The 16,578-nt window shown below is 30.7% G+C and overlaps 1 protein-coding gene and 1 non-coding gene across 2 annotated transcripts in view; both read left to right on the top strand.

The window, feature by feature from the left end:
• LOC142317756 (uncharacterized) overlaps window positions 1–16,578 on the top strand; it is a 461,571-nt gene that overhangs the window by 313,995 nt on the left and 130,998 nt on the right. The gene's annotated exons all lie outside the window — the stretch shown is intronic.
• Window positions 8,510–8,583, top strand: TRNAT-AGU (transfer RNA threonine (anticodon AGU)). The gene has a single exon. It is a non-coding gene; the product is annotated as a tRNA-Thr (tRNA).

The raw sequence follows: 16,578 nt of genomic DNA, 5'->3' as shown, positions 1-16,578 counted from the left end.
CAGTTAAGAAATATAGTTAAAAAGCTCTCAATGAGGGCTTATTACTGCAGTTAAGAAAAAGTCCAAAATCCAAATGTTTTTGATTTTGCACTTTTTGGACATTTTTTGTGAAGTCGATTGCAATCAACAGGGGAGGTGCACAACTAGATGTTGCAAGTGTCCTAAATCCAAAATTTCAACATTCTACGCGTAATCAATTTTGAGATATGCGAGATACATATGTACGTGCCGAAAATAGTCAAAATGGATTCAGGGATGGTCAAAATGGATATTTCCGTTCAAATCTGAAAACCGAAATTTTTCATGATTACAATACTTCCTTTTCTTCGTACAAGGAAGTAAATATAAAAACTTAAGAAGACTTAAAAACCAAGGTGATCCGTTGAATTTGTTACTTTACACAACTTCTCATCCAGATATAGAGTATGAAATCTAAGGTGCCATTTTAATCTTTATCTAAAGTAATAAAAAAGATTAAATCTTAGTTGATAAACTAAAAGATGATGAAAAACACGGAAAAAAAATTCTGAAGAATAATAAGTTTGATTTAGGCAATATATTTCTCATGTTTAAGCAGGTTAAAGTTTCTGATGTTATATTTAACAAAGTTAAAAACAATGTTTATTTATTCCTTGTTATCACTTACCCTGTAGAGCTGCTGGATTAAGAATATTAAGTATACAAAGATCTTAATGGTAGCATTCCCGATTCCCTAAATAGAGCAATCGTTTATTCTGCTTGCTATCTTGAATAAGATATACGACTGATTAACAAAATCTGATGTAAATATTTGTGTGATTACATCTAAAAGAATTGGCTTAGTTTTAGTACATAGAAAATTAATAAAAACAATTGAATACTGTTGTACAATGGTGTACAGTCAATGCCCAAATATTTTAAATCTACGCCACAGTAAATGAAAATTTATTCTAATCCTGAATATGGACTGAACAGAAAAGATTGTCCTTGAGCAGAACTATTGAATATTTAATTTGTTAGATTAGTGATTTTCAACTTTTTAGCTACGACTCACAAAAAGTAAATATATATATATATATATAAATATAATGAATATTTTGCGACCTCCCAACCCTAACCCAATGAAAGCTAGTTAAAACTATTTAGGTGCGTTGGTAGCGACTGGTATGAACATGCATGTATAAAATTTAAACAAACGTAAGCAATTTACAGCTTCCAACTTGATGTGAACGTGCTTGTAATTTGGTCTGCTTGCATAATATTTGCTGTGAAAGCTTCATGTTTGAATATGCTTATGATACATTTGAACAAATTCTTCTCGCAGAATAAAAGAGGCGTAAGGGATTCCGGCACGTCAGTTTACTTTCGAACGTTAAGCGTGTCTGTTGTCTTTATTGAAGTTTTTAAAAGCGATCATTGAAAATAAGATTTCAGTTTTTTAGTGTGCGGTCAAACTGTGTAATTGTGTGTTTTTTAATTAGATTCTTATGCAAAATGGATAAATTTGTAAAAAATGGAAGTGAGCCATTTTCATCCAGTGAATCGATTGGTAAAAAGACAAGATTGTACAATAAAAGTTTCTTAAATTATTGTTTTAGTCACTGGATGGAAAGCCACATTGCTTTCAAGTCCTCTCCAATGAAAGCATGAAGGAATCAAATTAGTTTGACACTTGGAAACTAAAAATTTGGGTCATAAAAGCAAACCCTTAGAATTTTTAAGAAAATGTATTTTCAATTTTTTTATTTTATTTTTTTTTAATATATATATTTTTTTAAGAAAATTAGATACTTTAAGAAAACAACAAGCTTTTATTTGTAAATCAAGTCATACTGATAAAAGTAAATTTGAAGAATCTTATCTCGTAGCATTAAAAGTAGCTAAGATATTTAAAGCCCATACAATCGCAGAAAACCTCATATTGCCTGCTGCAGTTGATATTGCCAGCGTTTTAATAGGCATGGAAGAAGAAAAAATATTGAAAAACTTTCTAACGGCACAGTATCAAGGCGAATCGATGATATGGCTGCCGATGTTCGCGATCAGATAATTTAGTACGTGAGTTCAAGTGAATTTCTTCTCCGTATCCAATTTAATGAGTCAATACGCGGCAAACATTTCTCAGTTTTTATGTTTTGTGAGATATGAATGCGATAGGGACAAATCAATCAAAGAAAATAAGCTGTTTTGCTAATTAATATCTGGTCATGTAAACAGGATAATGCCTTTTTGATGATTTTTATGAAACTACAAAAAATTATAACATACATTGGACAGAATGCATTGCATTATGTAGCGATGATGCAAAGGCGGTAATAGGAAAGAACAGTAGATTTCTGAAAAAAAATTTCAGATCGTCTTATACCAAGGGCGGGAATGGACGCGCTGCTTCCTTCGCAGACATGCTCTTTCTATAAAAAATATGCTGGAAAATCTCAAAAAAATGCTTTGTAAAGCAGTAAAAATTGTCAATTTTATTAAAAGTCGACCATTAAAGAATAGACTGTTTGCTAAACTATGCGGTGAAATGGGCGAAAAGAAAAATCTTTTCTTTTCCACACAGAAGTGAGATGGTTATCGCTGGGAAAAGTTTTAACCCAGTTATGGGACTTACAGATGAATTAATAATATTTTCCAGGAAACAACACAAACGCCATTTTCAATGTTTTTACAGAATAATGAATATATGTTGTTGGCTTACTTAGCTGATGTACTTTCGCATTTAAACGACTTGAATGTAAATTTACAAGGATGTGATAAAACCGCTTGATATCTGGATTATTCGCCTTCAAAACAAAACTTTTGATATGTTTTCATTCACTTCCGATTGTAATGAAAAAAAATTGGATGAAGACACTATTATTCATCGCAGTTTGGGTAGCATGAAGATGCATTTGCGTGAACTAAAAATTCAGTTGGTGGAGGATTTCCCATCAAATAAAAATTATTTTTGAATAAGACGGGTACCGAGTCCATTTAGTGAAATGTTGTTGCAGCTGGTAAGTTACCAGTTGGGATTCACGACCAGCACATCGAAATGTCTGCCGATAAACCGTTACATGTACAATTAATATCTGAAAATTTAGATACATTTTGGCTTGTTCGTCGAAATAAATATGGAAATTTAGTCACAGAAGCATTGAAAATACTAATCCCTTTCGCCAGGTCTTACTTCTGTGGAAGGGTTTACAAGGGATTAGGTGTTAGCGAAACCTCTACTAACGCAACCATCTCATTAATCTATTTTCTTTACATTTGTACTTATAAATATAAGTAAAATGTTCATAATAAATGAATTTTTTTCTCCTAAAATGATTTCATTATTCTTTACGTGTAAAGTTGTAGGTAAATTTCGCTACCCTACTTTTAAATCTCCGCGACCCGACGGTTGAGACACGCATTGTTAGACTGACGAAAAGAGAAACGTACTGTTAGAGTTATGAATACAGTACAGTCAAAGGCATCAATAGAACTACAGTACCTGCAATTCACTTTATTATAACGTGTGGGGCCAACAAAATTAAATGTTCCCGCTAAGCTACAATTGAAATAAGCTGAATCTTTTTATAATTAAGAACTAATTATTATAACTGAACAAGAGGGCTGAGGCGGGGTTATCAGACTGCATATCACAAATGGCTAATCTAGTCCTGATGCTCCAATAGTGAAAGCTGTGTCATCCTGAAATTCCCAGCCGGTTTCATTTTCATCGCAGCATTCTATGTTTTTGTCGATTTTGGAGAACTCTTCAAAAAATTTGAACTTGCTGCTCTAAAAAAAAATGTTAGTATAATCTTCGACATCGATTTTTAACTCAAATTTGGTAAAGAAATTTAAGATTTTGCTACTTTTTACTTCTTTCCAACTATCGGCTGTGAACTAAATTATCAAATTTACATTTGCACTGACATCTTTAGCTGTACCTGAAGAAAGTCAACATGTTTCCTTCAATTTGATGTAAAATGTAGGTTACTAGTTTACTTCGGTAAATAGATTTAAATTGTTTTTATTATTCTCATGTCGAGTGGTTAAATTAAATTCATTGTACTCGGTGGCAAAAACCCAATTTGAATGTTTTGTAAATCTGCAATGGGCAGCACAGTTGTCGATAAACAGAAAAACAATTCTTAATGCTTGCTAAAATTCGTTGTCCCAGCTAAGCCAATCACGGAAAATTAGACTTGTCATCCACGCAGTTTACTATTTACTTGTATTTGTGTACTATTATTTTTATTAAAAGAATAGTAAACTTTTCATTCTAATCTATTTGAAACTCGCCAGTTTTGCCAATAACAAGAAGTAAATTTATCATTATCAGACATATTCGTGCAACAAAGCACAGCGGTCAGATCCATTGGATTTTTGAGCCAGATAACGCGATGTGTTTGTAACAGAGAAATATAAGACTAGCACGACAACACGGGTCTGTTTCGTCTGCGAAGTAGACGTCGTCGGATAAATATTTTTGAATTATTTCAGGAAGTTTGAATTCTTCTATGATTTAGTACTATCAACATCAGCTTTTCACCGGAAACTTTTTAAAAATTTTATTTCACTCTTGTAATTCTATCAAGATATCCAGCTGCCTGTAGCTTTAAATTTCCTAATTTTTAACTCTTCTGTTTTTAGTTTTATCAAAGGACCACCGATACTTACACTTCAACTAGTAGCGGCGGCAACCGTTCATTTAAAATTTTCTGAACAAGCGGGTCCTTCTTGCCCTACTTTGTTTTTAGAAAAGTTCCTTCGCCTTCACGTTTGCTAGATCATTCGCCGTTAAGATTTTCTTCCTGCTGTAAAATTTTAGCTATTGTGGTTTTTGATGCTCCGAGTAGTTCTGCAAGTTTATGATGACTAGGGTTTGGTGGCTAAATTTTTTTGTCCGGCAAACTATTGCGTTGAAGTCATACTTTCAAAGTTTCTCTGTCAAAGTAATATTTTTCTGCGGCATGGCGACGAATTGATAACTTATCAACACTGATAATTAACTAAATTAAAACTCGAAAAGTAAAGAGATAAACAAAAGAGATTAAGAGAAATAAACTGACTGATCAAAACAACACACACAATGAACAACCGATTCGCAATGAAAAAAAATTAAAACTCACCGTTTACTTCGTCTTGGTTGCAAGATGTCATTTAAAGCCACAAATCTGTCTGGCAGCGCATGCGCTGTCTGGTTCAACCCACACTGCTTCCACCCTACTTGAAAGAATTACGTAGTGCAGATCAGTGCCACAAAAACTTTCTCCCAGTAGTAAAGGAGAAGTTAACTCCCTCCTTATAGTGTTTAAACAACGGTTAAACGACTTGCGTCAATAATAAAATTGTTTATTTTAAGAGTAAAATAAAGTAATATATAAACTAGTGGGCCTTATTAGTAACATTTTGGGCCGTTAAACCTGCGTAATATTTTTATCAGTATGTTTCAGTTCTTATAAAACTGCCGCAATTAAACGGCTGCTCCGAATAATCTGTGGTAATATTAATCGGATCACTGAATTATTCTTCGAAGTTCTCATTTGGAAAAAATACGTAATCTATAATTTCTTTTATCTTACTGATATCGGTCTAATTATTTTTGCATAACTATTTTTATTATTCGGCATCCGGTAGGAACAAATATTTACAGTAGTTGAAAATAAATAAATATCAAACTATTTTGGAAATATATAACAAATTATAATAGTAATTAATATGAATTATATTGTAGTAATAAGTAAATAAAATCATTTTATATATATATTTTTTTTTTTACATTTTTCAGTAAGTAATGTCTAAATAAATTTCACTTACGTTTGAAACTGATATATCCAACTGTTTTAGCATAAGGTCAGGCTAGCAATTGGAATGAAATTAATAGTGTTGATACTTTATATATTATACACATTAATATTAATTACTCCGTGAAAATTATTTATCTGATCGGTAGTGTAGGTCAAGTTCAGTGAAAAATGTCGTTGAAAAAGATTGTAAAACAAAATTCAAAATTAACGATCTAAACTTACGAAAAGATAACGACTGACAATTGAAATCAACTGTGAAACACGTTAGGTATTTGGAAAGAAAAATCTAGGAGAATAACTGTTTAATGGACGAAGAAGTTAAGTGGTTAAGAGCTGAAATAAACTGTCGTAAAAAGAATCCGACTAATCTTAAGCCTTATTATCGGATGCTAAGATGTATCAGACGCCAAAGAAAAACCTAAAAATCAATACTTTTAAAGTAATTTTTCATATTCCAGCATTATAAATAACTATTTCCCCGGAATTGATTTTATTAAGATAATTTTATTACGACGGTGCTATGAGCTGTGTTTTAAATAATTCAGCTATTGAATTCAGATTTTTAACTTGGTCTGGCGGAAGTTAGACCCGTTATTGGTAAATACCTATTTCAGTTGACTTTACCTTTATCACATGGACGTAAAATAGTGTATGCATAACAATAGGTTGTCAAAAAGGGTACTTTTTTAATTTTCCAACATAAACTTTTGTAATGAAATGAAATTTCCAAGTTCAAGGCAAAAAAGTTGGGGAATAAAATATGACCACCCTCATATTTGCTGCCAACCAACCTATTTGTTGCTCTTATTTGGAAAACTATTATTAATCTTCAAATTCTTCGGCAGAAATATAATGCGATTAGAATAAAACCATTGCTTTATATTTATACGATTTATTTGTTTAGGATTATTGATTTTTCTTTAATCCAGCTGATTGAAAACAATAACATTATTCAATAGCGTTGAAAACAATATCCCTGTTTATTGAACGCTTTGCAAAACATAAAAAAACTGCTATTCATTGTCGTAAGTAACGGTAAACTTTTTTCCGCTTGCGTTACAAACCGTCTAGTCGGTTGTTGGCGAGCTAGATCTTAAGCTTAATGATATTTCCCCAGTATAATAATATTCCACTAACGGTACATATCAGTAAAAATGCAGTTAATATTCTTTTAATTAATTTTTTCCAATATCAAAACTTTAATTACTACTAAAAGTCTACCGAACGACCCTAAAGGAACTTAATATCTAGCGGAAAAATGTAACGTTAAAAAAACTGAGGAAATATTGATTTCAGAGAAATACACGCTATGAGCAATCTTATTTATTAAACGGTTAATAAAATTCAAACTACTAAAGAAAAATTTTTAAAATGTTTAATAAATCAGGATGAACAATTTTAATACAAGTCTATCTTTTGAATAGATGTACTGGAGTTTGCCAATCAACTATTACAGGATCTGGATTTTTATTCATTTTTAAAATGCCTTAAACGAATTCATGAGTTTCAGAGGATTTAAACAACGTTACTCTTTTCGTGAAAAATCTGCTTTAATATGCGTAACCTCTTCTCGAGAATGCATTTAAAAACAAGCCGGCTGATTTAAAAACCATTCTATTGAGTTAAAATTTAATATTTTACAGTACATGAAATAACATATGTTAACTTTCACTTTTTTTATTTTAATTTACTATTAAAGTTTAAAATTGATATTTCCAAAATTAAATTGCTAAAACACAGTGTCTTTATTTTTCCAGTGTCATTAATAATTAAATAGAGAACGAAAAATACGGTTAATATTATTTATATTCTTTTAGGGCAGAAATAACTGCAGTCCCGACGACACTATAATTTATTTGGTAGCATTTTTTTAAAAAAGATATAATAGACAGGTATCATGATTTGTACGCAATTATAATATATAAAGCTATATGAAGAATAACTATTAAAGAACAAATAAATAAATTTAATGGCATCTGTAATAATGTATCTTGGGTTGGTTATTGTTTAGAACCCTTAATTTTTGTATCAAGGCTTTTTATAACGAATATATAGCATCAAAACCGATAAATGGGAAAAAATAAAGGTAGCTAAACTAAAAGAATATAAAAAAGGATCTGAAAGAAAGATAAGGAACTCTACATCGGGCTAAGGGAGAAGAAGAATTAAAAGATAATTTACAGAAAGGTTTGATTAAGATCGATTCATAGGTATATAATTATAATACTACACAAATAGCGAATACAAACTACAGTTAATTAAAGAACTGGGAATTTTAATTGCTCTATTTCAAGTTAATTTTATTACGTTTAAGCACTCTTATGACTTTACTCGGTTAAATTAAAGTAAAATAAAACTATAAATTATACACAATGTTCATATAAATAGCGCTATGTACTTTGTTAAAAAAAAACACCAAATTTGTAAAATTAATGCAAGTTTGGTACATTTTTGTGAATTGTATGAAAAAGATAGTATATAACATTTTATTTCTTTTATGTCCTTTCTTCGTATTTCAGCCGCTGTTTAACGCCGAATCTCCGTTCTAAATATATTTTCTAAGTATTCGGGGAAAAATAAATTTAATGCATTGTTTATATTTATCGATAAACATATTATCAAGTAAATAAAATAAGTTTATTTACTATCATCTGGTCATCTGTACGTATAATAGATTTATATATCATTACGAGAAACTGTGGTTTGAGTATAAGAAGAATATAACATAGTCGACAGCCAACAACGGCGCCGTGGCTTAGTTGGTTAAAGCGCCTGTCTAGTAAACAGGAGATCGTGAGTTCGAATCTCGCCGGTGCCTTATTTTTTACTTCGTAATTGGAATCTGTTTTAATTATAAAATAAATTTTTGTTACTTTAAACAGATAAAAACAACATACTGAAGATTTCAAATTACTTAATGACTCCTAAAATATCCAAATATAAGGAAAGGTTTCATTTTATTTTCAAATATTTTTTTATTTGTATTTATCGACTTACTTTCAGATTGCTACATTCTAACTTCTTCCCAACGTCAACATCCTTATTTCTAATTTCCCGTTATTTCTTTCTTTCACAACAATAGTTTGTTTAATTCTACGAGTACTAGTCGTGGAAAAAACATTAAATAGACGTATAAACAGCATATATTTACTCTTTATAAGCCAGTGTTTTTTCTACGTTTGGAACGCCGATGAAAAATGCGTTCCTTTTTTAACACAAGTAAGAATTAGTTTACCTGTAAAGAGATAACGAATCCATGACGAAAACCGGAATGCATAAAATAAGATGAGAATTTTATAGAAAAGTCAAGGATTGTAGAAACTCAGGGTATACATTTTTCATAATAATAATATTACTATTATTATTATTATTGTTATTATTGCGCCAGCAGAGCCGATATCATCCGATCCGGAGGTTGGAGATCCTCCGAGACTTCAGGCGGGGGAACTAAAGACTCCATCTCGGAGGACTCGGACACAATGGATGTTAACATCGAGGCCCTTCGCCGGATGGAGAAAAGGACTAAAAAAGGATGGCCGAAAGGAAAACCGAGACGATAAAATTAAAGGAAAATTTATTTTTTATCTCTATGGATAATTCATAGATATGTATTTTTTAAATAATTTTTAGATATGCCTATTATGATGTGAGATGATAATTAACAAGAGCCCTTTACACTCTTGTAATAACTTATATGTAATTATACATCGATGTTTAAACACACTTTTGAATGATGATTTTAAGGAAATTTTTACTAGATGTAAAATTTGAATTGATTGACAACGTTTCAAAAGAAATGATTTCTTGTTTTTAAGTGGCAAGGACAATTTACACCCTTGCCATTTTGTATTCTATTGGGTTTTAGTCCTCTGAAGAGTTAGTTTTTTAGATGATTTTTATTGACAAGACAAGTCTATTGACTATGTCGCTAATGTTTTATTACCGGGAAGGAATAGTGTGTTTTTCTTTTTTGTTGTGGAAGGGGCTAATGAGTCTACTCATTAAATAATAATAATAATAATAATAATAATAATAATAATAATTAAATAATAATGAGTGAAGGGGCTACAATAGTCGTGCCCCTAAAACTTAAAAAAATAAAAAATAAAATAATAATAATGTAGTAACTACTTGCATGAAGCGAAAAATAAGATCATTCCTTAACAAAGAAAGATTTTTTTAAGAGAGGTTAAACAAGATGCTTTATGCAAAATTAAAAACCTGCAAATAGAGCATCTAGAACCTATTCCAAACATTTCTACCCCTGGCCCTGCCATGAGTCTACTATGTCGTTCGGTTGACTGCTCTGAAACATTAAGCGCGCGCACACGCGCGCCTGATGAGATCATTGAACTTGGTTTACGGAAATAGTGAAGTTTCATTTTCTCACTCGTTCAGTTTTCTTTTAACAGTATTGTCAACAATCTTAACGAATTCTTTTTTATTATTATTCACGTAGTACTTATCTCAATTTTTACTTAGATTTGAATAAAATCATAATTAAAAAGACATATATATATATATATATATATATATATATATATATATAAAATGTTTAGTTAACAAGAGCATAAAATATCGCTGCAGGGTAATTAAGTAGTGTACCATATTATTTCAGGAAATATCTTCTGAAGAAACTTCGAAAATAAATAATTTCTAAAACCCACAGTTTCAGGCAGTACAAAGTAAGTTTTTCTTTTAATTAAAAAAAAAAAACTTAAGGCGCCGTTTTTCATGCTTATCAACGAATAAATATTTATAAAATTTTATTTTTGTAGAAACATTCATTATTTACTTATAATACAATCTTTTTAACGAATGTTTCTTATATCCGCCAACAAAGTAAAAGAAGTTGACTTTTACAACAATTTAATGAACGATTTTTGATAATCCTGGTTGGTTTCATTTCTAAGTTTCACAGACATGTTTGCGTATTGAATTTGTTTTAGTAGCGGCTTGGAAGTCGATTTTAAACAAATAGAATAATTAACTGGTAAAATAATTTCTACGAATAAAGTGAACACGTGTCGTGAAATGATTTATTTTCTGGTGGCAAAACAGTTCTTGTTGAAGCTTTGTCCTTGGAAATTCTGTGGAACGATATTTTTATAAACGACTGGGATCTTTTTTTGTTGAAACGACTACCTCTTAATTTCTTCACGTACCTCCCGTGACGCTGTTCTCACTACCCCTAACATAATAAACTACATTCACAACTTTGCCCCTAAAAATACATTAAATTCTAATAATGTCAACAATTCCAGTAGTCTAGTATATCTTAATATTCTTAAAATATCAAACTCTAATTACAGAAAACATTGTTACACTGACTCAGATTTCCTACATAATCTAACACCTAAAAAATAAAACCGAACAAGTCGAAATATTTATTTTGCATCAGTCACCGGATTTTGCGTATTTTAAAGAACAATAACTGACCAACACAGAAGTCATTTTTGAACAAGGTAATCTCAAGATTTTTAAAGGTTTCTATAGAACTACCCGTGATAGGTCTCCTAAGTTTTGTTAAGGACTACCTTTTTATTAAAGATAAAAATTACCGTGTATTAGGAGAAGAAATTAATTTTAAATGCTTCATAATTTAAAGCCTAGTCTAAATTTGATGTAAATGGGGTAATTTATAGATTTCCTTCTGGTTCTTTTAAAATTTTTCTATCTAAACTATCAGAAACTTTTATTTTAAATTCCTAATAAATTCACTGCGTGTGACAATTTTAATGTTAATTTTTTGACGATTCTAGTCTGAGGACGAATGAATTATTAACCCGGTTTAAGTTAACAAAACTAAATATTTCTATACCCCGGTCAACTAGAATTACCAACTGTAATCTTATTGTTGTCTTTACCAACTATGTTTTAACAAATTTACTTAGATATTTTCGAGCCTTTGGTAAAAATTATAGTTTTTCAGAATCAGATTAGAACTGTTAAATTTCAATAACATTATTAAAGAAGATATACGACTAGACGATAATTAATTTTATTATTTTAAAAGGTTGATCGATAAAGATTCAATCAGAAATTTTAGAACTTCAATTTCAGAAAAGATTGTAAAAATAAAAGCAAAATTAGCTATGAAATTTAATAATTTTTCTATTTTTTTTTAAAAGACCATCTTTCTAATTTGTACTTTAATGAAAAACAGTTTAAATATAAAAAGCAAAATATGTGGATTATTAAAGAAATTGTTAAATCTAGTTCAACGCTAAGTAACCTCCGTGAAATGTTAAAATATAATTTTTTGATAACTTCCAAAATTGTTTGAAAAATTACAGTGGAATTAGGCTAACATTATTCAAATTACCTAAAGATCATATTATTATAATTTAACATTTAATTCAAGCAATAAAACTAAAACTAGGTAAGCAGTTATCAAAAGTGAAAGTGGATTTGGAAATAAAAATAAATAATAAAACGGGCCAGATAACTTCACAGATGAAAAAGGACTCAATTTCCGGTGTATCATCTCTATTCAAGTACAAAATTAATTTAATAAACTGTTTTACAATACTTCAAATAAAAATAATATTGATCCCATTTCAAAGAGAAAGTTAAAACAAGTATTTTAAATATAAAAAGGTAACATTTACTGGATATTGATGAAATTCCAGCTAGTAATCTGAAAGAAATCTTAGATGCCATTATTATTCCTTCTACAAATTTAATAATCAATCTTTCAACAAAGGAACGTAGGAGGTGGTCCTCGGTCCGTTGCTTTTGTTATTGTTTTTAATGATTTACCTCTACATCTTGAACCCTTTACTGCTATTCTGTTTGCATATGTGTATATATATATATATATATATATATATATATATATATATCCGTAGTTAATTATTTTAAAGGACTAGAAAATTCTATGTTCGTAGTTAAAAAAATATTATTCACTGGATGGAACGTAGTTTAACCATCAAACTTTAAATATAATAAAATCGTTTGCTTTTGATTTCTCGGAAAGACGTAACATTGCTAATCGCATGGGTTGAATTCCAAATAATATAATAAAGTAATTCTTTCGGTATGATAAAATTTATTTCGTTTCCAACAAAATCAAACCATACTCTTTTGCTTTGAAGCATGTTAATAAATTTCTTAGTTTATCATTATTAAATATTTAGTCGCTTACGTATATCGAATATAAGATTTCATCTACTATATATTTTTTTAATTTAATTTTAATTTATTTAAATGGTAGTTAAAGCTTATAAAAATTACCATTTTGTTTATTAAATACAAACAATTTACTTCTGATACTTTAATTCCTCTACCACATAGCTTTAATATTCAATTTCTGGTTTACTGGTTTATCATATTTTAATATATCAGTTGCGATTATTCTCTCTTTTCAGATTTCCTTTCATTCATTTTATTTATTTTCAATATAAATTTTTCATATACATTATTCATTGAATTCCGTTCATTGCTTCTTCCATCTCTTTTTTACCTTCTGCTAAGTTAAGAATGTCATCTGCGAATTTAAATGTTTACTTTCTCTCGTTGTGCAGTTAGTTATATCTTTCTAAAAATTTCTTTCAGTTCTACTACTCTTTCAATAAACAAGTTAAAACGCAAAGGGGTATAGACTACATTACGACTACTCTTTTTTGTACTAAGAGTCCTTTTTGCATCTCCTATCACATAGCTACTCGATTTTTGTACACGCTGTAAATAACTTTTCTTTAAAATTAAAACCGATTTTCATAAAATATGAATATTAACTGTATTTAAATTATAATATTTGATATAACGTAATGATAAATATTAATGTAGTTTTAATTACATGTTGAAATCTTTTGAGAAAAAATGTCCATTAAATGAAACGGAATAATCTAAACGGTACATTTAAAAAAAACTAATTCTAATAATTTTCTAATATACCCTTATTGTTCTACATTTTTGATGGCGCTATATGCTATTGTGAGCTTTGGCCTTCTACACAACAGCCCCCCAAGGTTCCTCTGTTCTGTAATAGTCTTTATCCTTTGCGCCCTATTACATCATATCCCTCATTCTTCCATCTTGCTCTGCCTCTTTCTTTCCTTTCATTAAGTCTTTGTTTTAATATTACATTTCGCATTCCTGTATTGTCGTGTATATGTATGCCCCATCCATCTAATCCTTTGAGATCTTACAATTTTCACTACTTCCCTCCCACTAATTAGGGTTCAATTTTGGGGGCATTTTCCGTAGTGATAGTCTCCATTATCCTTCACTTGCTCAAAAATTCTCGGAAGCATCTACCTCTCAAATCTTCTCAGGTTATTTATCTGCCTAGATAGTATCCATGGGATTGAACCGTATGTTACAAATGGTTCTCGGATAACTTTTATACAATTTCATTTCTGCTGCTTTAGTTACATATCTGTTTTTAAAAAGTTTAACGTTGCTGTATTTCTCGTTTGTACTTGATGACGTTTCTCATTTCATTTTCACAGTTTACTTCATCACCAAGGTAGGTAACACGTTTTATCCTTTGAAAAACGTTTAACCAACTAAAAGGGTCTTGCGCAATTCTCATTGCCTGAGCGTGTTCATATACTTTCCTTTTCTTTCATTTACTGCCGTTCTTACTCATCCCCCTCCATTAAATATTATATACTTCCTTAATAGCGGACCAGTTTCTAGTAACAACGTCCGTACATCTGCATATATATATTTTTGTTAACACTACTTTTTTATTCCATAAATTTTTATTTTTTGAAATAGAATGTTATTCCATGTTAAATAAAAGTGTAGGCAGACCATTACTCGATTTTACACTCGAATTAAAACTAAAGAAGTTAATTTTGCTGCTTCCTATCTTTATCCTTGCTGCTGTTCTCCCTCTGTCATTCTCATGCAATAACAAGCTTCTGTAGGAAGACATAGGCTAATATTTTCCATAGCTCCTTCAATCGACACTACCAAATGCTTGATTAAAATCTAAGCGTGAAGCTTGTGTGTGGGAATTTTAAATTTTGTAGGATATGAAAAACGCCATGTTGATCTGGGTTCGAACCCGGGACCTTCTGGACGAAAGGTAGGAAAGTTACGCTCCGCTACCGAGGTCGGCAGATAGGTATTCTTTGACGAAAAAGTACATTTAGGATGTTCTTCTAGTCTTCTATTTTTAAATTTTAATCTTCTGATAATATTAAGTTTGCATTTTTTAACCTATATTCACTCTTGGATTTATTTATCTAGAAATAGTCCCTGGATTAAAATTCAATTACATAAAAGCTTATTGTAATTCACTTCGTGGTCGTGTTTTAAAAATTCTATTCTCCTCAAAACTGAAATGTGCAGACGCAAGCGCGCGTGAACATGTTGAAAAATAGGTAGAGCGAATGAAAAGTAAATTCTGTAGCGAGATGTGCGCACAAGTTCGCGCCCGCGTGTGTGTATGTTCACCAGGGAGGAAGAGACTTAGTCGTTGCGCAATATAATAAAGTGGTTTCTGTTTGCCCTGCAGACATTGTAAGACATCGTACATGAAACATACGGTCGGGTTGCCTCCCGCCTCTGGGGATAAGTAACAGAAATAGCCGGCACTATCGCTGCTGGAGTGTGTAGTGTGTAACTGGGGCATTATACAAAATATAAAATCTAAATTTCTCTCTTTAATAAGCATAACATTAAATAAAACGATCGAATAATTTTGTTAGTGTTCGTATTCGTTTATCTAATAAATAAATGCTACTGTCGTTTTCATTAGTATAAATGACACTATTCTATTCAAGTTTTTAGACTTTTCAGCGTTGAATTTAAAAACTTACGTATATATATGTGTGTGTGTGTATATATATATATATATATATATATATATATATATATATATATACATAAATAAATCCTTTTTTCAAATCCTTAATTATAATCAATTATATTTATGCAGAAACCTTATTCACATTAAAAAGAATCCACATTGAAATTACTCAAATATTACATACTAAGGACTACTTAGAATTTATGAGGGTATTTGTACACAAGGTACTTTTTAAGAACGCTACTATTAGTTGTGCAGTAGAAAACAATAACAAGAAACATCAAAATAACAAATTGATGAAACTCTTAGAAAAGAAAAAATAACCAACAAAGAAAAAAAAATGGAAGTGAAAACAGAAACAGAGGGAAGGAAATGAAGAATTGATTAATGCACAACAGCGGATGTAATTAGACTATAGAGTTACTAAAGCCCCGTCCAAAATGTGTAGCCGCTTAAATCTTCTAACATCCTCACGATTGTCTAGGAAGTTAACGGCCAAGTGGTTAACATGGCTAATAACCGAGTGGTTGTTTAGCTGAAGTTCATATTTCAAACTGAAACGTTCTATTTCTTGTTTGATGACATAGATCCAAATATTCGTGGATTTCACTGGTTTTAGTAAACACGGCGCCTCAGCATTACCACGGCGCCTCTCAGCCTCGCTTGTTCGTTCTGAAACCGCTGCATGACATCGCATTTCTCTTGCTGGCCGAGTCCCAAAGTTTTCCGCCGTACGTCCATATTGGTTTCAAAATTTCTGAGTATAAAAGTAGTTTATTGGGCAAAGATAACGCAGACATCCTTCCGAGGAAAACAGTACATTATTTAGGGAAAATATTTTATGAAATGTATAGTAGTTTAATAATTGATGTAACGATCAGTAATATTCGCTTCTACTCTGATAGACAATAATTGTATCGTTCCCGGGTGATGAGAATTGTAATCACTTCAGGATTCTTTTCAAGTTGAGATTCGTGAAGGGAACTGTAACTTTCGCTTGAACTAGTACTGCCGTGATTACTGTCACAGGTCCCAGAACTTGATTTA

Source organism: Lycorma delicatula, chromosome 1 (assembly GCF_047948215.1).
Source record: "Lycorma delicatula isolate Av1 chromosome 1, ASM4794821v1, whole genome shotgun sequence".
Taxonomy (NCBI): domain Eukaryota; kingdom Metazoa; phylum Arthropoda; class Insecta; order Hemiptera; family Fulgoridae; genus Lycorma; species Lycorma delicatula.
This window is presented reverse-complemented; position numbering and strand designations above follow the sequence as displayed.